This window comes from Lolium rigidum, chromosome 3 (genome assembly GCF_022539505.1).
Source record: "Lolium rigidum isolate FL_2022 chromosome 3, APGP_CSIRO_Lrig_0.1, whole genome shotgun sequence".
Lineage (NCBI taxonomy): Eukaryota > Viridiplantae > Streptophyta > Magnoliopsida > Poales > Poaceae > Lolium > Lolium rigidum.
Window position 1 is genome coordinate 42,553,445 of NC_061510.1, and position 26,898 is coordinate 42,580,342.

Here is a 26,898-nt window from a genome sequence, read left to right on the forward strand (position 1 = left end):
CGGTGGGTGCCAGCCACGAGCACATCAACTTCAGGTGAGCTGCTGCTGATTCTCCCTTCTCCTACCCTATGATTTATCTGGTCTTGATTTGGCTCCTCCCTTCCCTCTTCCACTCCCCATGATTTTTCGTTCTTGTTTCTGTAGAAGTTCCTGTATCTATGCATATAGGGTGTTTGAGGAAAATCCAAGCAGTGTACATGTACAACTTAATTCCTTATTATGTATGTTGCCTAATAATCCACCAAAAATTGCCTGCAATCAAAGATGACTTGCCCATATAATATTTGCATTTCTCAATTTTGTGACTTTCATTTGAAAGCTATCACTAACGAGATGTTTGAGTACATGTCTAGGAAAGTAACATGTGTTAGATTGCTTGAGACACCCATCACATAGTATTTCTCGGATTGGAAGCTCATATACGGTGTCTCTTGGTTATTTGAGAAAATGAGAAGTATTAGATGATTTCAGTATCGTGCTTACCTATCAAGAGTAGGGCCGTTCTGCTGATCAAGAGCACAGCCAGCGGGGCATTTAGGATACTAGAAAATTATCTCCAGGTATATTGCCGAAGTTCGTGGTAGTCGGCCAGGTCCTACCAGCACCTGGAAACAAAGCATCGACGGCGGTAACCTCGCTAGCTCCACACTGTCCTAGGTATACTTAATAAAACCTGAACTTTCATTTTTTTCCCTTTTCAGCAACTCTCTGGACATCGTCTATTGTGCTTTGCCAAATTTAATCTCAAAATCTTCTTATTTTGTTTGTGCAGAATTTTGGGTGGAAGAAGCATGAGTTTGTCCGAGCTTGATGTCATATCGTTATTTGGTATGTCCCTTCGTAGGCCACCTCACTCATTTGCTGGTTTGCTCCTGCACTCCGTCTCACATCTCCTCTCCTTGATGCTCAACCCGAGGAGTGCGGGATGCTGTTGTGCGCCCCCATTCCTTGCTCTGTCTGATGTACAAGCTATGGTGGATCTCGCGGATGACCGCAACCTGAAAGCTGCAAGTTTCGATCATGGTTGAGATGAGTTTCTAATCGGTTGGCTTCTCGGTTTAACCAGTCGATTTTGTCATGTTTTGCGTCCCATCAAGGGCGCATCCTACTCCATGCATATGTTTGATGTTTGACCATGCCATGTTTTTTTTCTCGCAGGAGCCATCACATTCCATCAAGGTCGCACCGTTCGCCTTGAATCTGTTTGATGTTTGACATGCCATCTTATTGATGTAGGGGTCGTTATGTCCATGATCACCGGGAGAGCCATCTCCCCGGTTGCTCAAAGCGACCAGCGGATGTTAGACACACTTGTCCGGGTTGGATCTAACAAGGAGGAGCCAACTCTCTCAAGCATGTCTGTCTAACTCTAATATTTGGTTTGTGCATTTCATATATAGGTGGATTAGTATTTGGAATTGATATAATCCATAGGCATATTTCTTATACAATTGAAAATGCAGAGTAGGGGCTGAGATGTACACTATATATGTTTATACCCATTTGGTTGTAAAGTTACAGTCAAGATGAACAATTCAATATTTTACTATTTGGTAATGTAAATTATGAACCATGTCGCACCATTTTTTTCATAGCAGCAATGTTTCTCAGTATATATCGGAAAACTGTGTTTGAACAGGTCAATTGCAAAGAACACATGAGGCTTAAATCCGATATAGAACATAATTGGTAAAATATTTTGAGACCATGGTTAGATCAATTGATTCTTTGTACTTGAGTTTGCATCTTCTCCCTTCTGTCTCATGTGTTACGAATTGTTAAAACTTATTCTAGATTTATTATGGTTGTGGTTGCTGCTCTAAGCTATACTCTTGTGTGTTTTTTTTACTACCTCCTTCCTTTCTGTAGTGGTTCATGGGTAAGAGACCAGGGGTACGATCCTACAGCGGCAGCTCTCCAGGGTGGTGGCGAGGAATCAGTTGATAGGATGTTGGGCAAGATCGAAATTTCCCAACCTACATGAACATCTTATCCTTTTAAAGGTCAATAGAGATGTTTTTTATTCTTCATTTGTTCTTACTTATTAAGTATCTAAATTTATTATTTGAATGAGTTTGTGGTGTCTGCTAATTATTTAATTCATAAGTTAGACAAGAATTAAGCTCATGGACTACCAACTCGTTCCATGGAGAAATTAACTTCGCATAACAACTTCTTGTGTTCATACATACAAGTCCTACATGGTTGGCCTTGAGGATTTGCTAAATATGGGCAATGATTATTGTAGCTAATAAGACGAATGTTTCAGATTGCCATTAGCAATTGGGGTATAGCCATATTTTGGAGAGGACATTTTAAATAAGCTCCGCTTTATTCCGAAGTCGAGTTTACACAATTTCGATGCAATATTTTTTATGCATCCATTCTCTCTCGTTAATTTACTTATTTCATGGTTTTGAATGCGGAGGTTTATTTGGTAGTGCCAAATTCCAATTGCTATGTGATTTGAACCCGCATTGCTCTATAAAACTTGTTATATTGACTATTGGATGGTATCATTAATCTACCTGCATAGACATCGCCAAATTTATATCTATTACCTCGCAAATTATTTGCTTTACTTTCCTGGTCAATTACATATTTTGTTACGGGCCCGCCCTTCCTATGTGTCCCTATTGTTTCTTATTTGTTTGGCTTTGTTTGCTAGCGTAACCGTTTTATTGCAATTATTCTTTTGAGTGGTAGTATTTTATATATCCAAATGTGAGCCTCATCCAGCCAAACGATTCATGCAACCTTCTGCTTGGATATGGTGGCATGGTTCAGAGATGGTATTCATTTTGTTTTCTTCTCTTCGTTTTAGGATTTATAGTCATTTGTGGCTTGGATTCAACTAATATGTGAGTTATTCTCTTTTCCAGTTTCTCTCTGAATCTACAAATCTGTGTGATAGTTGATGCAGTTCATTCCCTTGAAAATATCATCTGGTTATCAAGAAGGCCACCATAGTTGATGTCAGGTGGTACTGGGGACATGCTACTTTAGCGAGAGGTTGATCTTTTTTCCTTTGCATGAATGACTTCAAGTGGCCGTGTTTTGTCTCAAAGCATAGCTACCGATCCTTATATCATTTTAGCACACACTCCCTCCATTCCTAACTAAGATGTTTTTGGAGTTCACTTTGTCGGATCAGCTCGCATCGCCCGCAAGTGAGCATGCGTGTCGACCTTGGCTTGAGCAGAGATGAGCAGCATGTTCTAAATAATGTGTGTCGACCGCCGCTCGCACCGCCGCGGCGCGCCGTGATGTCGCCGGAAGGATCCGCCGGTCGAGCTCCGTCCGTCCCGCACATTTCTACGCCCGTGAGCTTCTCCTCCACGATCCCCACTTGCTCCCGCTGCTTCGTAAATGATCTTACCGAAGGTACATATTCTCGTATCCCAAGCTGCTCATCCATGACTCATGTTGCAGCAGTTGCTCACTCATGCTCCTTGCTAATTCATCTCTCCATTCCATCCCAACACAGCGACATCATCAAATCTCGTCTCAACAAAGGAGCCATAAGACGCGTAAATAAGAGCATTCATGGTGGGAATATATACAAGCTCAAATATGTGGGGAATTGGGCGCTAATCGTGAAAGTGCCTCTTCTTTCATCTTTGTGTGCTCTTCTTTTGTAGGTATGAACTAATCTCCTTAATCACCGTATCCACCTCACCCGAATGGAACAAGGAGAAGCTTGTCGCCTTTTCTTTTTGGTAAAAAATTCCCCTACTCTATGCTTTTGCATTGTATTTTTACATAAATAGTATCCATTGTTCAAATCAAGTGTGCATCATTGTTGATACGATCTGGGTGTAAACAACGGGTGAGAGGTTAGTTGAGGATAAATTGTTGGAGACGTATAGTGCAAAATATAAACATAGCTTGAGCCCAAATAAGAATGGTCTAGAAATGTTGTATATATGTTGTTAGTTCATTGCAGTAAGCAGAGTGTGATATTATAAATGCTATTTTCAAAAGTTCTAGATTGGGTTCTCTAAATGGGTGACTCGTTTTTTGTTGGACCAATTCTTTAGTGAACACTAATGTATATTCCTTTAATATTCGTTCAAAGAAGTGGCATGACATATGTTGCAGATTGTAGAGGATCTTCAGTTGAAACGTTAGTTTTCTATCTTGATAGGTACATCGATTTTTGTAAATCATGTCTGCTCGATTCATGGCCCCCTCCTAGCAAGAATTCAGAGATAGGGCCAAAGTGACAATCGGGTGAGATGATGCACTTTTTCATCCGTTAGGATCACACACCGATTCGGCTTGTTGATGAATATTGGTTCAAAATTGACCTTTACAATCACATGTTTTCGTTTCTCAATCGAGACTCAAGAGTTAAGCAATATGAATACTAATTATTGTTTTATATACTTTTAGATTCTTTCCATGATGCTAGAAAGAGACAAGAAAATAACAAAGAGGTACAGCTTCGAACCTGTGTTCTATTTTCTTACCATATTACCATATGATATGTCCTTTTCACTAAACATGCTGATCATGATATTTTTATCCTAACTTTATACACTCAAGTCGAATGTACTTCTGTTTTTGTGACATATGCGGAATTTTAAAACAATTTTGAGATGAAATTTGTGGTGAAATTTTGAGATAATCTAATGGATAAGTGATGGTTCATTTTATTCTCATCCACTTGCCGCATGTTCCTTTCATGACATGATATTCTCATCCGCATGGTTAGATTTGGTTTATTCTACAGCTTGTTTGGTCACGTGCATGGTGCAACTTAGATTATTATCACAAGGCAGCTCCGTAATCGTTCTAACTCTATTCTCGTTATCAGAGTTATGGCATTGTAAAATTTCCTAAATGATAAGTATCTTCACTAGGCTCCAACATGTTGGCCACCCTGCCGAAAACCATGTTAGTTCTTTATAGCCTGGTTAGGTTTTGCTTGAATGTTCTTCGGATTTGCAGTTATTGTCTGAAGCATGAAATTGAGTAGAAAATTACATGTTTGACACTATGCAACATTGTGAGGTGCCTCTCTCCCTCTTTCACGAATGATGGTTAGCTTGCACTCACTAGTCCTTGCTCCTTCTTTTGGTTCGTACATTCATTTATCTCCCGAACCTTCTCTCGTCAGTAGCAAGGCAATGGGGTTAAAGTGTCATAGGAGTGCTTGCCACTTCTTTGCGTTAGTTGGTCACATTGTTTCCATGTACCTTCCGGCTAACATACGTTAACCCAAATTGAATCAACAGATCGTAGTAATATGCATAGTCCTACGCAAATTTGTTTAGCTGAATATAATTAAGGTTGATATGGTGATAGACTACTAGAACTGAATGTTCGTGCATAGAAAGAACCGAGCTTTGTCTGTATAGGGCTTTCTATCATTGTTACGGAAATTTAATATGTCTACAAATTCAATAGCTTGAATATAATTTGGAATGGATGAATATATGAATATAATTTGGATAGAAGGATAGATCACAACGTGACGAAATTCTATAAAGTGGCTAAGTTGCAACTTATGTATAAAAGCAAAATTGCTATGTTTTCCTGAATTTTCTTACTCGGATTTCCGTTGCAGTGAGCAAGAAAAGAACGTCCTCTCCATTTCGTTTTTTATTTCCATTAATACTTGATTTGACATTTCTGATAGTTTTGGTTGCTGTTGGCAGCAACGAGGCGGATCATATTGAGTGGTGTAAGATCGATGATTCTATGAGAAATCCTCTGGCTGGCTTCTGAAGGTATGATGCATCATTCTGATTAGTTTATCCGACGATGAAGTATGTGTTTGTGTGTGGTTCTTGTGATCTTGCATGATTTGAATGTTTAGTGAGAGTGTGAAGTGAGCACCAGAACATGGGACTTCTGGATTGTCCCTAAATCCTGGGCAGCAACTCTACAAGCTTCTGAATTGGTTATCATTTATACACTCACCTGCATGGTTCACATTTTCTCCTAAATACATTTTCTTGGAGAAAGATGCATGTCGCATGATGCTATTGAGTTCTGAATTGTGCATGGGTTGTTTTTTCATGCAGGTTAAAGTTCGAAGTTGAGCTGGTTGAGCCTCCAAAATATGCAGTCGCGGGGGAGAAGCTGACCTTTGCTGGGTACTCCGGATGAGCATCGGAAGATGATGAGGAAGCAATCCTAGACAAAAAAAACCATGTTGCACTAGGCAGGTGATGCCGTGTTACAAACAGAATCTAAGTTTGCTTGCCACTATGAACACCGGAACTCACTCTGTTAGGTTCTTTGACCGTGCAATGGTGCTTCTTTGGAAACTCCATATTAGGCAATGTCACTGGCATCTTATCTGATTGCTGCAATATGCCTTTCTTTTTATAGAGTGACATGTTGTTTCTACGAAAAATCTGAACATGCTCTTTACAAGTATATAAAGAAAATGCATGTTGCATGGTCTAAGGGAAGTGATCCTGGTGAATTTTTTATTTTGTGTACATGACATGCTTGCTGAAATTATATATTTTTTCCTCGGGTCGGTGAAAGTCTATACATTTAAAACAGACCAGTTCACAATTCTTTTCCATCATTTTACAAAACAATCATACAAACTATAAATTTGTGCGAATTCTACGGGGTCGTGCGCCAAGGCGCACATCTAAATCTAGTTGAGTTAATTGCACCCGGGGTACACAAAGTTGTCCACCCCGTGCATTTTCATACAAATAGTTGCACAGTGCGGTGGAGTGGTACAAGAAGTTGGTTTTCAGGTGCAATTTCATACAAAATCACTCTAGACGTGACATCTGTCCTGCCACGTTGGAAAAGTGATTTGCTAAAAAACCCCTACGAGTTCAGAGTCAGCCATTTTCTGCCTTATCTCATCTGGAGAGCGGCGCGGAGGCACCGGCTCCAGCACTGGAGCCCCCGGCGACGACGAGCGTCCCCTGGCGAGGACGAGCTGCGCGGAGGCCCCTGGCGAGGACGAGCTGCGCGGAGGCGGCCGGCGACGAAGAGCGTCCCCCGGCGACGACGAGCTGCACGGAGGCGGCCGGCGACGAAGAGCGTCCCCCGGCGACGACGAGCTGCGCGGAGGCGCCTGGTCGAGGACGAGCTGCGCGGAGGCGGCCGGGCGATGGCGTCTACATCGGCGCCGAAAGGCTCTGGTGGAGGACGGCAGCCTCGGCTGGATGCAGGAGCCGTCGGCGGCGAGCCGGAGGCGCGGACGAGTGGATCGAGACCTCCGTGGTGTACTTCGACCCACATTGCGGACGCAAGGTTAGTTTACTGTGAAGTTTTGTTGTCAATTTTCATATCAATTGTTGTCTCTGGTTTTACTGTGAAGATTAATTTGGATTTACTTTCTCTTATAGGTAAAAAATGCAGTGATGAGCTCAGAGAGAAGCCTTTGGAAAAGATGTGTGATTGTACCAGAAGTGTAGTAAGATTTTTTGCAGAGGAGAATATGAATTTGAGGGTACAAGTGCAAAAACTGGAGAGCAGAATTGGGCAACTGAAGAATGAGAATAAAATCATGAAGGCACAGCTCAAATGTAGGAATAGGAGAGATGCTCTGGGAGTGATGTTTTGGAACATGGGAGCATATGCTCCCTATATTTTAAAATGCTTCTTACACATATTTTAAATTTCAAAAAAATTGAAACAAAAAATTCGCACGTACATCTTCATGTGTTACGCGCTGACAAAGTTGTTTCATAAAAAATGAACTTATCATGTGACGTGTGTAAAAAAGACAAAATTCAGTGCTAAAAAAATGCTTTTCACAGGATAAGTTTTCTCTTTTTTACATAGGCCACAAAAAATATTATTTTTTCGTGAAACTTGACGCATACACATATATTATGGAAATGTACATGTAGAATTTTTGGTCAAAATTTTTCCACACTTCGAAATATGTTTTGTTGGTAGAGGGAGCATACGCACCCGGGAGCCGAATTGAATTTCCGAGATGCTCTTGTCATGATTGTTTTGTTGCTGCTTTGTTTGTACTCATTGATGTAATGTATGAATACAAGTTGTATTGCTTGAAGTACCTGATGAGGAATAAAATGAGTTCTTCTCTATGTCAGGATGCAATTTACCAGGATTTTATTCTCATTCTTACACTTGAGCTACCTGATGAGGAATAAAATTAGTTGTTCTTGGCATAATACAGTCTGTACACTTTGTACAGGAAAATTCTAGGGAAAATTCCAGAATGCAAGTAATACACTTTGTATGAAAAAATCCAGGATGACATAATTCCAGAATGCAATTTAAACTTGTCACTCAAATTGGCATAATACAGTATGAATAATTATCTTGGCATAATTCCAGGATTCATGGCATAATTCCAGGAAAAATAAGTACCAGTACAACATTATGAATTATTGAACTACAAATTTGGGCAAGTTCAGTGTGGTGCATTTTGGGAAATTTGCACCTCATCAAATTGCACATTTTCATTGAGATCAGGCAGCGCAGCCCTTCTTGCTATCTCGCTCTTGCTCCTCATCACCAAACAACAAATGGAAAGCAAGTGCCGAGTCCTGTGCCATATGCTCATGTTCTTCCTTCCGTGCCACCGGATGGTCCCGTTCTTCCTCCCATGCCGGTAGATGCACCTCTTCTTCCTCTTCCTCTTCCAGCAGTTGCTCCTCTCCTACCTCCTTCTGTGCCAGCAGATGCTCCTCTCCTTCCTCCTCCTGTGCTAGCAGATGCTCCTCTCCTTCCTCCTCCTGTGCCAGCAGATGCTCCTCTCCTTCCTCCTCCTGTGCCAGCAGATGCTGCTCTTCTTCCTCTTGTAGATGTTCCAGCTTCATCAACATTTGCTGTTCTTTTCTTCCCCTTTCCTGTTGCATTTCCCCTACCTCTTTTTAGTGCAGTTGTCAACCTTACATTGCCAAGAGGAATAGAATCCCTCTCAGCTGCTACAAAGTCACTTATGTCGGGCAATTGCTCATAAACACTTGGAGCTTTATAATGTGCTGCTTCTGCATAGTTATGTGGAATACTTCAATATACAAATAATTATTAAATAATTCACTTATATCTGGCAATATTATAGGGTAGGAAAATACCTCTTGTCCCATTATGTGTACCATCATGTCAGGTTGGTGGCTAGGATCACTTGCAGGGTCTGTATGTTGTGGAATAATGTGCTGCCAAAATACAAATGTAGATCTGTTAGCCCAAATACAATTATTCATGCAGTTAAATAGTAATTTGCATGTGTATCATACTTCCAGAATGGTTGGGCCATCTTCTTCTTCTTCCATAATTTGTTCTTCTTGTTCTATCTGTTGTCTCTCAATGTACTTGCCATGCCCTTTCTTGTTGTGGTCTTCCTTCCCACAAATTCCACAGTGCATTGTCAAGCCGGCTCTTGTTACATACTTCGCTCCTTCCTTCTCCTTTTCTTCTGGTGTTTTCTTCCTATTCTTTTTAGGCCTGCCCATTACTTTGTTGTATAAAGGGGGATGCACAGGGGCTGCCTCCATCTTCTGCCAGAAACACCTAGCTCTTAATGTAACCAAGTTGTAACGGTAGGCATTTTTGTATGTCTCAATAGAGTAGCAATTGTGGACTAATCTCACTGGATCAATTCTATCATTTCGACAACAAGCTATGACATGATGGCATGGTATGCTCGTCAACTGCCACCTGTGATGAGTCACATGTTCTTGCTTTCAAATCCACATTGTACACTCTCTCATATTCTCCAGACCAAACTTGGTAGATGCCTCCAGCTGCACATTTCACTGTACAAAGCTTTGCTAATTCAATTAGCTTGTCTAACTTTTTCTTTATCTTGGGACAAATAGTTCCAGTCCAGCTTTCACATTCTTCTAGCTTGATTGCATTCCTATGCAATATCTTGTAGAATATAGTCTCAAGCATAGACAACATTGGCATTTCCCTTGCCTCAAGAATATAACTGGAAAATAAAGAAATATATCAGTTGTGAAATAAACAAGATCAATTTAGTTGTAGCATGTGGCATCAGAGTGGAACAAGCAACTATACCTGTTGAACACCTCGGAGTGATTGTTCAGCAACATGTCACACTTAGGGAAATCAGAGAAAAATGCTTTGATCCATGTATTTGGTGTCAGTTCCTCAACCCAATCAAATGCTTCTTGGTTGTCTTCCTTCATTTTGTCCATATTTATCTGCCAAGTGGGAATGTTAGTAGACCTTGCAATAGCCCATAGATCATTTTTCAATGTTTCCCCCTTATGTTTTTTGTGGAAATTCTGGTACAAATGCCTGACACAGTGTCTATGCTCTGCATCCGGGAACACACTCTTCACAGCATTAATTAGTCCCTTTTGCTTGTCACTCATCACTGTAAAGTGGGCTGTGTTTGTGATATTAAGATCATCCCTTAGTGTAGTCAGGAACCATTCCCAAGAAGAGGTGCACTCCACCTCAACTAAACCCATTGCTATTGGAAATATACAATCATTTGGATCAATAGCCACAGGAGTAAGCAATTGACCCTTGTACCTAGTCTTTATGTGGCATCCATCAAGACAAATCAGAGGCCTACATCCTTTTAGGAATCCCCTCTTGCATCCGTCATATGACCAGTACAAGGTCGCCAAGTGTTCCTTAGGAACTAAATCTGTCGGCCCTTTCACTTTATTTGTGCTTAGGAAAAATTTTGATCCTAGATTGGATCTCCTCAACTCTTGCCCATAATCCCACAATAAGCTGAATTGTTCTGCCTCACTGCCATGTATTATGTTGAGTGCCTCTTTCCTTGCTCTTCCAAGCTTGAATCTGTTAGGGCACATGTTAAACTTTCTAGTGATTTTTGCTGCAAAGGTTTTTTAGGTCCATCTTTTGATTATCTCTGAATTCATCTATGAAATATTGACATAGAAAAGGAGCTGTCAAGACTTTTAGATCCCAGTATTTCTCACATCTGTGCTCTCCATGAAATTTCTTGACAACAATTGCTCCTCCTTTCCTTGTATCCTTTGCAACCTTTATGAACCATGGACATCCTTCCCAATTGCAGTAACCATCCAGCCTTGTGGATTCATTTCTTACCTTGTTAATCTTCACTCTTTCCTTAATACTATATGCGATCAAAGCACTTCTGAATTCCTTCATACAAGAGAAAATCATCCCAACCTTGAATGCTGGACTTTCCATATCCACTTCTGCATTAAATGTGCTGAATTTGTATTTCAACTCCATATGTTGCTCCTTTGTCAACTCCAAATCCTCATGCTCTAGCCCAAGCATCATCCTCTTGCTCCACTATCTTAGTGTGTGCATTATTGTCATTGACATCCTCATCAACATATGAATCAAATATGTCATCATCTCCATCTTCTGCATCGTAGTCACTATCATAGGATTCAGAATCAGTGTCTCCATCTCCTTCTCCTTCATAATCCTCCCACTGCATCTCCTCTGTAGAAGTGCTAGTTCTAGCAATGGTTGGCACTTTCTTAGGGCTGACAATAGGTGGTAGTTGTGGACCTCCATTTATCAGCACATCATCTCTAAGACCTTTCAGGAAATTGGTATGATCAATCATAATGGTCAAAGTCTTGTGTACCGCAGCTGCTTCTGTGATTGCTAATATATGAGCATCATTCTCAATGCAGAACAAACCATCCAACAGACCTTTGTCTGGCAAACACCAATACACATTTAGTCTCTCATTTATCTCATGACCAAAGAATGTGATGAAATCATGAATCCAGATAAGTGAGAAAGTGTCTCTGCTGCAATTGTCCCAGAAATCGCAGGTACCACTAATGTATGTCAGGTTCTCTTCCAATCCACAAAAAATCCATTGTGCTCCATTCTCACTGTGAACTTGTCCGGATCATCTAAATGACAGTACATTAAAAACTCGATTAAATTGAGTTAAAGGGCACACTTTGCTTTAAAGAAAATTTAGTTAAGTCACATCAAACATGCTGCAAACAAAATTCAGTTAAAAGTGCAAACTTTGCTTCCTGATATTCAGTTAAGTCATATCAAACAGGGCACAGTTACTGCAAACAAAATTCAGTTAAAGGGCACACTTTGCTGCAAACAAAATTCAGTTAAGTCACATCAAACAGGGCACAGTTACTGCAAACAAAATTCAGTTAAAGGACACACTTTGCTGCAAACAAAATTCGCTTAAGTCACATGAAACAGGGCACAGTTACTGCAAACAAAATTCAGTTAAAAGTGCACACTTTGCTTCCTGATATTCAGTTAAGTCACATGAAACAGGGCATCATCGCGAACACTACAAGAAGAAGATCTAACCTAAACTACTTCTTCTACTTCATCTCCAGATTACCACAAACGTCAAACAACTGAAAATAGAACCAATTTAGGTGGATTTACAACTGTTCGTCGGATGACCACGCACTCGAAATAGGGCATGCTACAATTCGCCACAATCGCATACGAAACGCGGCCAATACCATCTCAATACCATCTCCGACAATCAAAATCGAATCATTATCGACGAACAAGCACTCCACGGCAGCCATGAACAAAAACAACGTCGCCGTCCTCCGCGCCGAACGTGAGCACGAAAACGACTGGAGAGAAGGACGAGAACACATACCGTAAGAAGGAGGGTCTTCCCCGTGCAGGCGCAGGTGAGGATCGTCGGCCATCCTCGCCGATCGCCGGCCCAGCTCAATCCACCCGCCGCCGGCCACGGAAAGTAACTCATTTATGCATCGTTCAGCTCGGGTGCCTTTCGTAAATTTGCAGGGTCTGTACAAAACAAGGACCATTTGGCATATTTCAGGTTTTCTAGGGAGTTTTCTGCTATAAAAAATTAACAGCGTGGCATCCTGCTGTCACTTTTGTATGAAATTGCACCTGAAAACCAACTTCTTGTACCACTCCACCACACTGTGCAACTACTTGTATGAAAATGCACGGGGTGGACAACTTTGTGTACCCCGGGTGCAATTAACTCTCCACAATTTGCCATATGTTTTTCTTCTACTTATTCCTTCATTCACATCGCCGACAGCACTGACAGTTACGCATGCTTTAGTCACAAAACATATATTCCTTTGAGTGGTTGCCATAAACTTGACGCTCGTGAGAAGCTTTGAGTTCTCTAGCTTTTTCTCCCAAAAGAAGACCTTTTGAGATTTTAGTCTCCCTCATGAGTGTTATCCCATTTCGCCGTCCGTGCGAGATCACCGTGGTAGGCGACAAACGAGGTCGCTGTTCAACCACGCTTATTATGCCATATGATTGAAGTCTAAAGAACTCTAGAATGAAAATATCAACCAGCTACGAAATGCACACAATATTGCTGCATTTCACGAGATTTCTCTCTAGCTTCTTCATCCTTTTTTTATTTTTATCTTTAGAGCATGTCTAACAGACCTCTTATAACCTGCCCACCCCGTAAAATTCTGGCGGGATACGGGGCAGGAGCGATTTGGACCGTCTAGCAGGCCCCGTATTCGGGCCGTCCGTTTCGGCGGAATACGGGACCCAGGAAATCGGTCCCGCCGCCCCCTACTTATACCGGGCGCAGGTGCGAGTGAGGGGTTAACCCCTCACTCGCAACCCTACCTCCGCCGTGCGCCGCCGCCTCCGTAGTTAGCTCCGGCGAGCAATCCCGCCCACCCCAGCTCCGCATTTCGACCGCTGTTCGGCATGTACGCTCGCGGCCGCAGTACGAAGCGATCCCGCTCGCCGGACACCGTGGAGGAGGCGTGGCGGCGCCAATGCAAGCGCTCCGCCCAGGGGAGTCGCCGTGCGGCGTGCCGGTACGCCGGCGCGCTTTACGTGCCGAATTCGCTCCGGGAGTTCGCCGCGGGAATACATCTTCGTCTCCGCGTGCCTCGGTTATTTCTATACCCGAATTTACTTTCCTTGTGATAGCCATCAAGCTTGGAGTATCTATTATATCTTGTTATCACTTGTTGTTCATATATATATCTTGTGTCTATCTTGCTTAGCTCTAGTTGTTGTTTTTTGCACTTAGTTGACCCTTGCATATTTAGGGTTTGTGCTTGTAAAATAAACGTTAGTTTAATTCTGCATTCTTACAAGCCAAATCCGTAAGAGTTTTTAAAACGCCTATTCACCCCCCCTCTAGGCGACATCTCGTCCTTGCAGTAAGTGAAAGGATCGTATGCCGCACCTAGAGGGGGGTGAATAGGTGCTACCAAATTTTTAGTTCTTTTTTCAATTTAGGCTTGACACAAAGGTAAATTCTCTAGATATGCAACTAAGTGAATTTACCTATATGACAAGGTAACCAACCTAGCAAGATATAGCTACGCAATATATAGGAGATAGAATAGGATAGAGGTAACCGAGAGTGGAGCACGCAAAGACACGGAGATGATTCCCGTAGTTCCCTTCCTTTGCAAGAAGGTACGTCTACGTTTGGAGGAGTGTGGTTGCTACGAAAGCCAAACCAACAGCCACGAAGGCTTCACTCAGATCTCCTATGGGCAACGCCACGAAGGCCTAGCCCACTTCCACTAAGGGATTTCCTCGAGGCGGAAACCGGGCCTTTACAAGGTTCTTGGGGCACACATCCACAACCGAATTGGAGGCTCCCAAATCTGTAACAATACAACAATCAACAACAACAACACATCAACAACAACAATCAACTAGGGAACCAAAAGGAACACTAGCAAGAGGGCCCTCAAACAAATGAGGGGGAAATGAAAAACGCTTCGGTGAGGATGTAGATCGGTGTCTTCTCCTTCGAATCTCCAAAGATCAAGAGCTTTGGTTGGGGGAGGAAGGAGATCTTGCAAATCTTGTGTTCTTGAGGTGGCTCTAATGGAGGTGAAGACTTGGCAGATTTTTGTGCAATGATTGAGCAAGGAGCAATGTAGAAGAAGGGGGTATAAATACCCCCTTCCAATTTCCAGCCGTTGGGCTTCCGGGGGGCCGGATAATCCGGCCTAAGTAAGGGCCGGATAATCCGCCCCCCCCCGGAAAATCCGGCTCCGGGGAAAATCCGGCCAAATATCCGGCCAAATGTCCGGCCCCTGTCCAGAGCTGCTTTTCCTTAGGTCCTTAGCCGATTTCGAGGCCCCCGGATATTTTGGAAATATCCGGCCCGGAATATCCGGTCTTGTGGCAAATCCGGGCAAATATCCGGGCAAATCTCCGGCCCATGTCCAGGGTATACTGAGCCACAAATCCTCAAGTCCTTAGCCGAAAACTGGGGGCCGGATATTTTGGAAATATCCGGCCCGGATTATCCGGCCTGGTGATCCTGTTACAGCTTCTTTTTGACACGACTTACAACATCCATCACACATATATATGTATCTATATAATCCCTGTACCACTTAAACAAACATAAGTGTATCACATACATTGACATCAAACACACAAAACATAATATGAGAGATGCTCTTTCAATCTCCCCCTTTTTGGTGTTTGATGACAATATACGGATTTGCAAGAGAATCACTATAGAGTCAAGCATGATGGCAAAACATAGAGGCACTCCCCCTACATGTGTGCATATAAGTAATTTGCATTTGAATACAAATGCACAACACATAGGTGCGGGGTGCCTCAACACAAGAGATATCCAACATGAGCCCTAACAAGAGAGACATAGACATATATGAGGTTGAGACAAGGTGATAGAAATCATACCCATGTGGAGATATATAATACGGAGATATAGCATAACCTTGATCTCAACATATAGAAATCCGAAAACCTTAACAATGTCTCACACCACATATCACATAGTTTGAAACAAAACACAACCAAACCAAATAGTTCAAATAAGAGGGAACACAAGCAATAAAGGAATGATAAACGCATATGCTTGTGCCCAAACCATGCAAATCCCCGAGAGAATTCCTAATAGAACACTTCTCCCCCTTTGGCATCGAGACGCCAAAAAGGGGACAAGCGCGATGCTACTCGCCCCATTGAGATCACTCGGAGCCATCTTCATCGTCGGAATGGTACGCATCTTCTTCTTCTTCTTCATCAGTGTCAGGGGCCTCCGGAGAGTTGCGAGTGTAGTTGGCCCTCTGAATGCAGTCCTCAAGATCATTCCATGGAACCTGTGAAGAATGCCACCCACTCGTAACCTCGGGTGAAAGGGAGGCCGAGGCGGAGGTCCTTGCTCACCACCGAGCTTATGAAGAATGACCGCCTGAGTATGCTGAATCTCAGAACGCTCACGGCTGGCTGCATAGTTCTCCTTATGGATCTCAATATTCATGCAAAGAATGTGACGCTGAAACCAACTGAGCTTCTTCACTTGTCTCTTCATGGCAGGAAGATCAGCATGGCGAGCAGGAGCAAAACCACTAGAGCGAGCATCTCCCATAAAGGATTCAGGAGCAGGTGCAGCATGAGGAACCGGCTTAAGCTTGTAGGCCTTCTTGACAGTGTGCTTCACCAATGGGAACCGACTCAAGTCTTCATTCATAGACACAGAGTTGTTGATGAGGAGCTGGATATATGGTGCATAAGGTATGGTGGTCCGGGAGACCACGGCATCATGAATCTCATGGAAGATGAAGTCCATGACATCAAGAGAGAAGTCACGTTCCTCATTAGGATCACGAGCACACTTAAGACTGAGGTGCATAAGATCCACAAGAGCTCCCCGGAGTGCATCATTGTTTCCACCACTAGGAGCAATGGTGGCTCGAAAGAACCGGAGCAACTGACCGTAGATGGGAAGCAGCCCCTTGGTAGTACCAGCTGCTCCAGAAGAGTTATAGAGATCAAACAACACATTCTTATCCATCTTCTGAGGACCATGGAGGCGACGTCCTGCTCCTTCAGAAAGTCCAAGAATAGAGGCAAACCGGCGCAAGGTTGCCACACAGTGAGTGGAGCCAGACATCCATTCCATAGTGTGCGCGGCATCTTTCCTGATGGCCAAAGTAGCAAAGAATTGCTTAACCAACTCTGGACTATAGTCACATTGAATCTTCATCAGATCATGCAAGCCCAACCTGCCAGTCACCCAGATGGCATCCTCAAAATGATTATTGACTGCCAGAAGATCCACATCGATAGCTTGCATGGGTCGCAGTTTCTTCATGGGCTCATAAATTATCCTTGTAGATGAACTCCTGCTCCATGCACCAGAATTGCCTGCCCTCTGTCTCTTCATCCCTTGGGAGGTCTTCATACCAATTCTTCATGCGGAGTGCTGCATAAGTGACAATGTCCATTGTCTTGTAGTTCTGCCTCTGTTTCTTGTTCTTCTGTCTTGAAGAGGTGAACTTGCGGGGAGCATTCGGTGTAAACTCATCACTCGACCGGTCACGCCTTGGGCGTCTCCGACCCCGAGAATCACTACCTGTGAACAGCAAAGATGGATAGCAAAGAGAAGATGATGGTCATAAGTCATGTATGATACAGTAATGTACTCTAGAAGCATACTATAAGTCGGTACAAGTCTAGACAATATATATTGAAACAAAACTGCAGCGGCGATAAAGCTCCAGGCCGGATAATCCGGTGTCCCCGGGGGGCGGATAATCCGGCCTGACCGGATAATCCGGTCTTCGCGGGGGCCGGATAATCCGGCCCTGCGAATCTAGCAGACCTTGCAATCAAAAACTTGTCTACGACCAGATCGGCCTTATAGCATGCAAGAGGAGTATACTACACATGATTTGGAACAACTAGACACCAAATCCACCAAGAAAATAGCACATACAAATCATAACACCTAGGGTTAGGGATTGTGAGCCATACCCCCATCCATTGGAGAAGCCGCTTGGAGGAGATGAGAGCTAGGGAGGAGGAGCACTCGATCCACCCAAAAACTCCGGAAGGGAGCGGACGGGGCGGCTCCGGCGAGGAGGAGGAGCTCCGGCAAGTTGAGGGTAGAGAGAGAGAGAGAGGCGCGTGGGGGAACCGGTTCTGGAACCGTTCACCCCGCGGCCTCCTCTCATAACCCATCGAAACCTGCCCAGGCCGGATAATCCGGCCCTAAGTTGGGGCGGATAATCCGGCCGGGCCGGATTTTCCGGGTCGCCAAGGGACCGGATTATCCGGTTTTCTGGAAATTCCAGAACACCGATAATCCTGCCTATCTTTAGTTGGTTATTTGCATAAACCCATATGTGATGCAATAATGTATCACGTCACATATAAGAAGCATATTTACCAATAAGATGGGGCAACCTAGATCATCCGACCGAAAATCCTCAAACTCCAAGTTTTTACCAAATCATGACATATGAGCAAGATGGAAATGGCTTATAGATGAGTGTAGGCTTAGGTGTAGACGGCACAAACTGTTAATGGTACATGATCACTCAAGTTTGCAAGATATGAGCAAATAAGGCCAAACTAGAGTGATTTCCCATAAGAACAAGGAGTTGTCAAATAAAACGGCGATAAGATTCAAATAACTCCAACTCTTCACAAAGAAGAGTGCGGTGGCCTAGGACACCATATATGAGTGTTATGGCATGGTGATACGTCCCAAACGTATCTATAATTTCTTATGTTCCATGCTACTTTTATGATGATACTCACATGTTTTATACACATTATATGTCATTATTATGCGTTTTCGGAACTAACCTATTGACGAGATGCCGAAGGGCCGGCTCTGTTTTCTCGCTGTTTTTGGTTTCGAAATCCTAGTAAGGAAATATTCTCGGAATCGGACGAAATCAACGCCCAGCATCCTATTTTTCCACGAAGCTTCCAGAACACCCGAGAGCCACCAGAGGAGGGCCCTGGTGGGCCCAGATGATAGGGCGGCGCGGCCAGGGCCTGGGTCGCGCCCCCCTGTTGTGTCACCGCCTCGTCAGCCTTCCGACTCCGCCTCTTCGCCTATTTAAGGGTCCCTGACCTAAAACCTCGAGACGGAAAGGCCACGGTACGAGAAACCTTCCAGAGCCGCCGCCATCGCGAAGCCAAGATCTGGGGGACAGGAGTCTCTGTTCCGGCACGCCGCCGGGACGGGGAAGTGTCCCCGGAAGGCTCTCCATCGACACCACCGCCATCTTCATCAACGCTGCTGTCTCCCATGAGGAGGGAGTAGTTCTCCATCGAGGCTCGGGGCTGTACCAGTAGCTATGTGGTTAATCTCTCTCCTATGTACTTCAATACAATGATCTCATGAGCTTCCTTACATGATTGAGATTCATATGAGTTTTGTATCACTATTAGTCTATGTGCTACTCTTGTGATGTTATTAAAGTAGTCTATTCCTCCTTCACGGTGTAATGGTGACGATGTGTGCATCGTGTAGTACTTGGCGTAGGTTATGATCATAATCTCTTGTAGGTTATGGAGTTAATTATTACTATGATAGTATTGATGTGATTTATTCCCCTTCGTAGTGTGATGGTGACAGTGTGCATGCTATGTTAGTACTTGGTTTAAATTGCAAAGATCTATTATGCTCTAAAGGTTACTTAAATATGAATGTCGAATGTTGTGGAGCTTGTTAACTCCGGCATTGAGGTGCTCTTGTAGCCCTACACAACGAATGGTGTTCATTATCAAACAAGAGTATATGTAGCACAAAGGAAGAGAACTTATTTATTTATGTGATCAATGTTGAGAGTGTCCACTAGTGAAAGTATGATCCCTAGGCCTTGTTTCCAAATACCGCAATCATCGCTTGTTTACTCGTTTCTATCGCATCTTTACTTCCCGCAATATTAATACCATCAACTCCACGCCAGCAAGCACTTTTCTGGCGCCGTTACTACTCGCTCATATTCATTCATACCACTTGTATTTCACTATCTCTTCGCCGAACTAGTGCACTTATACATCCGACAAGTGTATTAGGTGTGTTGGGGACACAAGAGACTTCTTGTATCGTGATTGCGGTGGTTGCTTGAGAGGGATATCTTTGACCTCTTCCTCCCCGAGTTCGATAAACCTTGGGTGATCCACTTAAGGGAAACTTGCTGCTGTTCTACAAACCTCTGCTCTTGGAGGCCCAACACTGTCTACAAGAATAGAAGCACCCGTAGACATCAAGCACTTTTCTGGCGCCGTTGCCGAGGAGGAAAGGTAAAAGGCACTCATACTCCGGTCCCAGGTAAAGTACTTTTCTGGCGCCGTTGTGTGTGTGCTCGAAGCTATTTCCTTTAGATCCTGCAATTGCATCTTTTTGTTTCTTGTTTTACACTAGTAAGGCATAATGGAAAACATCTCGTGAGCTTTTTGTACTATTTCCGAGTCAAGACATGAATGGTTTAATGCGAAAATTAAAAAACCTATGGAACCTTATTTGCATGCTAGTAGCAATGATATTAGTATGAACTCTTTGAACACCATTGTTGTTAATGATATAGAAAATTCTAAGCTTGGGGAGGTCGGTTTTGATGAGAATGATCTCTTTAGCCCTCCGGGTATTGAGGAGAAAGTTTATGTTGATTATGATATGCCTCCCATATATGATGATTATAATGATAGTGGTCTTCTGGTGCCACCTACTATGGAGAGTAAATTTTATTATGATTATACTATGCCTCCTATATTTGATGATGAGAATAATAATGATAGCTACTTTGTTGAATTTGCTCCCACTATTACTAATAAAATTGATTATGCTTATGTGGAGAGTAATGATGCTTTTATGCATGTGAATAAGAATGCTTTATGTGATAGTTATATTGTTGAGTTTGTTCATGATGACACTGAAAGTTATTATGAGAGAGGAAAATATGCTTGTAGAAATTTTCATGTTACTAAAACACCTCTCTATATGCTGAAATTTTTGAAGTTACACTTGTTTTATCTTTCTATGCTTGTTGCATTATGCTTCATGAATTTGTTTATTTACAAGATTCCTATGCATAGGCTTAAATTTGTTTTGAATTTACTTCTTGATGCCCTCTTTTGCTTCAACTCTTATTTGTTGTGAGTGCATCATTAAAATTACTGAGCCCATCTTAATGGCTATAAAAAAAGCACTTCTTGGGAGATAACCCATGTGTTTATTTTACTACAGTACTTTTGTTTTATATTTGTGTCTTGGAAGTTGTTACTACTGTAGCAACCTCTCCTTATCTTTATTTTGTTGCATTTTTGTGCCAAGTAAAGTCTTTGATAGTAAGGTTGATACTAGATTTGGATTACTGCGCAGAAACAGATTTCTTGCTGTCACGAATTTGGGTATGATTCTCTGTAGGTACCTCAGAAAAATCTGCCAATTTACGTGCGTGATTCTCAGATATGTACGCAACTTTAATTCAATTTGAGCATTTTCATCTGAGCAAGTCTGGTGCCTCTTTAAAATTCGTCTTTACGGACTGTTCTGTTTTGACAGATTCTGCCTTTTATTTCGCATTGCCTCTTTTGCTGTGATGGATGGATTTCTTTGTTCCATTACCTTCCAAGTAGCTTTGAGAAATGTCCGAAGTGTTAAGAATGATTGTGTCACCTCTGAACATGTGAATTTTTGATTATGCACTAACCCTCTAATGAGTTTGTTTCGAGTTTGGTATGGAGGAAGTTTTCAAGGGTCAAGAGAGGAGGATGATACAATATGATCAAGAAGAGTGAAAAGTTTAAGCTTGGGGATGCCCCCGTGGTTCATCCCTGCATATTTCAAGAAGACTCAAGCATCTAAGCTTGGGGATGCCCAAGGCATCCCCTTCTTCATCGACAACTTATCAGGTTTCTTCTCTTGAAACTATATTTTTATTCCGTCACATCTTATGTGCTTTACTTGGAGCGTCTGTGTGCTTTTATTTTCGTTTTGTTATTTTCATCCTCTGAATAAATTCATGCTTGTGTGGGAGAGAGACACGCTCCGCTGGTTCATATGAACACATGTGTTCTTCGCTTTATCTTTTAGTGTTCATGGCGAAGGTTGAAACTGCTTCGTTCATTATTATTTGGTTGGAAACAGAAAATGCTGCATGTGGTAAATGGTATAATGTCTTGAATAATGTGATACTTGGCAATTGTTGTGCTCATATAGATCATGTTTAAGCTCTTGCATCATGTACCTTGTACTCATTAATGAATAACTACATAGAGCTTGTTAAAATCTGGTTTGCATGATTAGTTTCTCTAGAGTCTAGATATTTTCTGGTTAAGGTGTTTGAACGACAAGGAGACGATGTAAAGTCTTATAATGCTTACAATATGTTCATATGTGAGTCTTTCTGCACCGTTTTATACTTGAGTTTGCTTCAAACAACCTTGCTAGCCTAGCCTTGTATTGAGAGGAATTCTTCTCGTGCATCCAAATCCTTGAGCCAATAACCATGCCATTTGTGTCCACCATATATACCTACTACATGGTATTTCTCTGCCATTCCAAAGTAAATTGCTTCATGTGCTACCTTTAAACAATTCAAAACTTTATTACTTCTTATTTGTGCCAATGTTTTATAGCTCATGAGGAAGTATGTGGTGTTTTATCTTTCAATCTTGTTGGGCAGATTTCACCAATGGACTAGTGGCTTCATCCTCTTATCCAATAATTTTGCAAAAAGAGCTGGCGCGGGGTTCCCAGCCCCCAATTAATCAACCTTCATTAATAATTCTCTTCACATGTTTTGCTCTGATTCATCAGTAAGCAACTTAATTTTGCAAATAGACACTCCTTCATGGTATGTGAATGTTGGAAGGCACCCGAGGATTCGGTTAGCCATGGCTTGTGTAAGCAAAAGGTTGGGAGGAGTGTCAACCATAAATAAAACTAAAATACATGTGTAAACAAAAGAGAAGAGGGATGATCTACATTGCTCGGTAGAGATAACATCCTTCATGGGAGCCGCTCTTTGAAAGTCTGTTTGGCAAGGGGGTTAGAGTGCCCACTACCATTCGTTGACAACAACAAACACCTCTCAAAACTTTACTTTTATGCTCTCTATATGATTTCAAAACTTAAAAAGCTCTAGCACATGATTTAATCCATGCTTCCCTCTGCGAAGGGCCATTCTTTTACTTTATGTTGAGTCAGTTTACCTATTCTTTCTATCTCAGAAGCAAACACTTGTATCAACTGTGTGCATTGATTCTTACATGTTTACCTATTGCACTTGTTATATTACTTTGTGTTGACAATTATCCATGAGATATACATGTTGAAGTTGAAAGCAACCGCTGAAACTTATATCTTCCTTTGTGTTGCTTCAAAGCTTTCTACTAAGAATTTATTGCTTTATGAGTAACTCTTATGCAAGTCTTATTGATGCTTGTCTTGAAAGTACTATTCATGAAAAGTCTTTGTTATATGGTTCAGTTGTTTACTCATTGTCTTTACCATTGCTTTGAATCGCTGCATTCATTACATATGCTTTACAATAGTATGATCGAGATTATGATAGCATCTCACTTCAGAAATTATCTTTGTTATCGTTTACCTACTCGAGGGCGAGTAGGAACTAAGCTTGGGGATGCTTGATACGTCCCAAACGTATCTATAATTTCTTATGTTCCATGCTACTTTTATGATGATACTCACATGTTTTATACACATTATATGTCATTATTATGCGTTTTCCGGAACTAACCTATTGACGAGATGCCGAAGGGCCGGCTTCATGTTCTCGTTGTTTTTGGTTTCAGAAATCCTAGTAAGGAAATATTCTCGGAATTGGACGAAATCAACGCCCAGCATCCTATTTTTCCACGAAGCTTCCAGAACACCCGAGAGCCACCAGAGGAGGGCCCTGGTGGGCCCAGATGATAGGGCGGCGCGGCCATGGCCTGGGCCGCGCCCCCCTGTTGTGTCACCGCCTCGTCAGCCTTCCGACTCCGCCTCTTCGCCTATTTAAGGGTCCCTGACCTAAAACCTCGAGACGGAAAAGCCACGGTACGAGAAACCTTCCAGAGCCGCCGCCATCGCGAAGCCAAGATCTGGGGGACAGGAGTCTCTGTTCCGGCACGCCGCCGGGACGGGGAAGTGCCCCGGAAGGCTCTCCATCGACACCACCGACATCTTCATCAACGCCGCTGTCTCCCATGAGGAGGGAGTAGTTCTCCATCGAGGCTCGGGGCTGTACTCGGTAGCTATGTGGTTAATCTCTCTCCTATGTACTTCAATACAATGATCTCATGAGCTGCCTTACATGATTGAGATTCATATGAGTTTTGTATCACTATTAGTCTATGTGCTACTCTTGTGATGTTATTAAAGTAGTCTATTCCTCCTTCACGGTGTAATGGTGACAAGTGTGTGCATCGTGTAGTACTTGGCGTAGGTTATGATCATAATCTCTTGTAGGTTATGGAGTTAATTATTACTATGATAGTATTGATGTGATTTATTCCCCCTTCGTAGTGTGATGGTGACAGTGTGCATGCTATGTTAGTACTTGGTTTAAATTGCAAAGATCTATTATGCTCTAAAGGTTACTTAAATATGAATGTCGAATGTTGTGGAGCTTGTTAACTCCGGCATTGAGGTGCTCTTGTAGCCCTACACAACGAATGGTGTTCATTATCAAACAAGAGTATATGTAGCACAAAGGAAGAGAACTTATTTATTTATGTGATCAATGTTGAGAGTGTCCACTAGTGAAAGTATGATCCCTAGGCCTTGTTTCCAAATACTGCAATCATCACTTGTTTACCCGTTTTACTGCATCTTTACTTCCTGCAATATTACTACCATCAACTGCACGCCAGCAAGCACTTTTCTAGCGCCGTTACTACTGCTCATATTCATTCATACCACTTGTATTTCACTATCTCTTCGCCGAACTAGTGCACCTATACATCTGACAAGTGTATTAGGTGTGTTGGGGACACAAGAGACTTCTTGTATCGTGATTGCAGGGTTGCTTGAGAGGGATATCTTTGACCTCTTCCTCCCTGAGTTCGATAAACCTTGGGTGATCCACTTAAGGGAAACTTGCTGCTGTTCTACAAACCTCTGCTCTTGGAGGCCCAACACTGTCTACAAGAATAGAAGCACCCGTAGACATCACATGGCACCGCGAAGATATATCTTGGGTCCAAGCCACTACTCATCATTGAAGCTCACATATCAACATATGATATTAAGAGAATGATTTCTTAATGTTGGCATTATGGGGGGGAGGGATAGCTCAATAATTTAAACCGCACTCCCCCTATTTCCATGCCCACATCTAAACCAACTCAAGTTTTGAGACAAAGGTGTGTTTGCAAGATGGTCAAGCTATACTCCTTGAATCAATGATATTTAGCTCATTCCTCAAATAAGAGAACCTTGCTTCATCAAGAGGCTTCGTGAATATATAGGCAAGTTGATCTTTGGTAGGAACATATATAAGCTCGATATCACCACGGGCAACATGATCCCTAATGAAATGATTCCGGATCTCAATATGCTTCGTTCTTGAATGTTGCACCGGATTATAGGCAATCTTGATGGCACTTTCATTATCACATAATAGAGGCACTTTGTCACAAATGACACCGTATTCCTTTAAAGTTTGCCTCATCCATAACAATTGGGTGCATCCACTTGCGGCGGCTACATATTCGGCTTCGGCGGTGGAGAGAGATATACAATTTTGCTTCTTAGAAGACCAACACACCAAGGACCTACCAAGGAATTGGCAAGCCCCGGAAGTTGATTTCCTATCATCCTTGTCTCCCGCCCAATCCGCATCGGTGTATCCATTGAGAATAAAACTTGAGCCTTTGGGGTACCAAATACCATATCTTGGGGTATCAACCAAATACCAAAATATTCTTTTGAGATCCATCATGTGGCTCTCCTTAGGAGAAGCTTGATACCTTGCACACACACCAACACTCAACACTATGTCCGGTCTAGATGCACAAAGGTAAATCAAGGATCCAATCATGGAGCGATATACCTTTTGATCCACCTCTTTACCATTGGGATCAAGTGCAAGATGACATTTAGTAACCATAGGAGTGGCTACACACTTCAACTCGTTCATCTTGAACCTCTTGAGCATGTCTTGGAGATATTTTGCTTGGTTGATGAAGGTACCTTCCCTCAATTGCTTGATCTTTAAACCAAGTAAGAACTTCATCTCTCCCATCATAGACATCTCAAACCTATCGGTCATAAGCTTTGAGAATTCATCATTGAAAGCTTTGTTAGTAGAGCCAAAGATAATATCATCAACATATAATTGGCAAACGAAAAGCTACCCATCGACCCTCTTAGTAAAAAGAGTGGGATCGATTAGCCCAACATCAAACCCACGGTCTACCAATAATTCTTTAAGGTGCTCGTACCAAGCTCTAGGAGCTTGTTTGAGACCATAAAGTGCTTTATCAAGCTTATAGACATGGTTAGGAAAGTTGAGATCCTCAAACCCCGGGGTTGCTTAACATAAACCTCTTCATGCAAAGGACCATTAAGAAATGCACTTTTCACATCCATTTGTTGTAACTTAAAGTTATGATGCGATGCATAAGCAAGAAGGATACGGATGGACTCAAGGCGAGCCACGGGAGCATAGGGTACTCCAAAGTCGATTCCCTCAACTTGAGAGAACCCTTGAGCCACCATCTTGCCTTGTTCCTCACAACATTTCCAAACTCATCTTTCTTGTTCTTCAAAATCCATTTACTGCCTATAACATTGCGGCACCCCTTTGGCTTCTCTACTAAGGTCCATACTTTGTTGCGCTTGAAGTTGTTGAGTTCTTCATGCATAGCTTCCAACCAATCCGAATCTTCAAGGGCTTCAAATACTTTCTTGGGTTCCACTAAGGAGATATAAGCATGATGATTGCTAAAGTTAGCCAATTGCCTTCTTGTGGAAACTTTTGCCCTTACATCACCAAGGACCTTGTCATGAGTGTGTCCACGAAGTTCAAGGTTCCTATCTCTTCTTGCTAAACGACGGGCCTCGATCTCCTCCTTGGTTCTTCTTGGCCTTGGAGGTGTCACTTGATCAACTTGATCATTTGGGTCCCCGTCTTGACCTTCAACTTGAGCTTCCTCAATTTCTTGAGGTTGCTCATCCTCATGTGCTTGATCTTGAACAATATTCGGAGAATGACAAGAGTTGATTGGATCCTC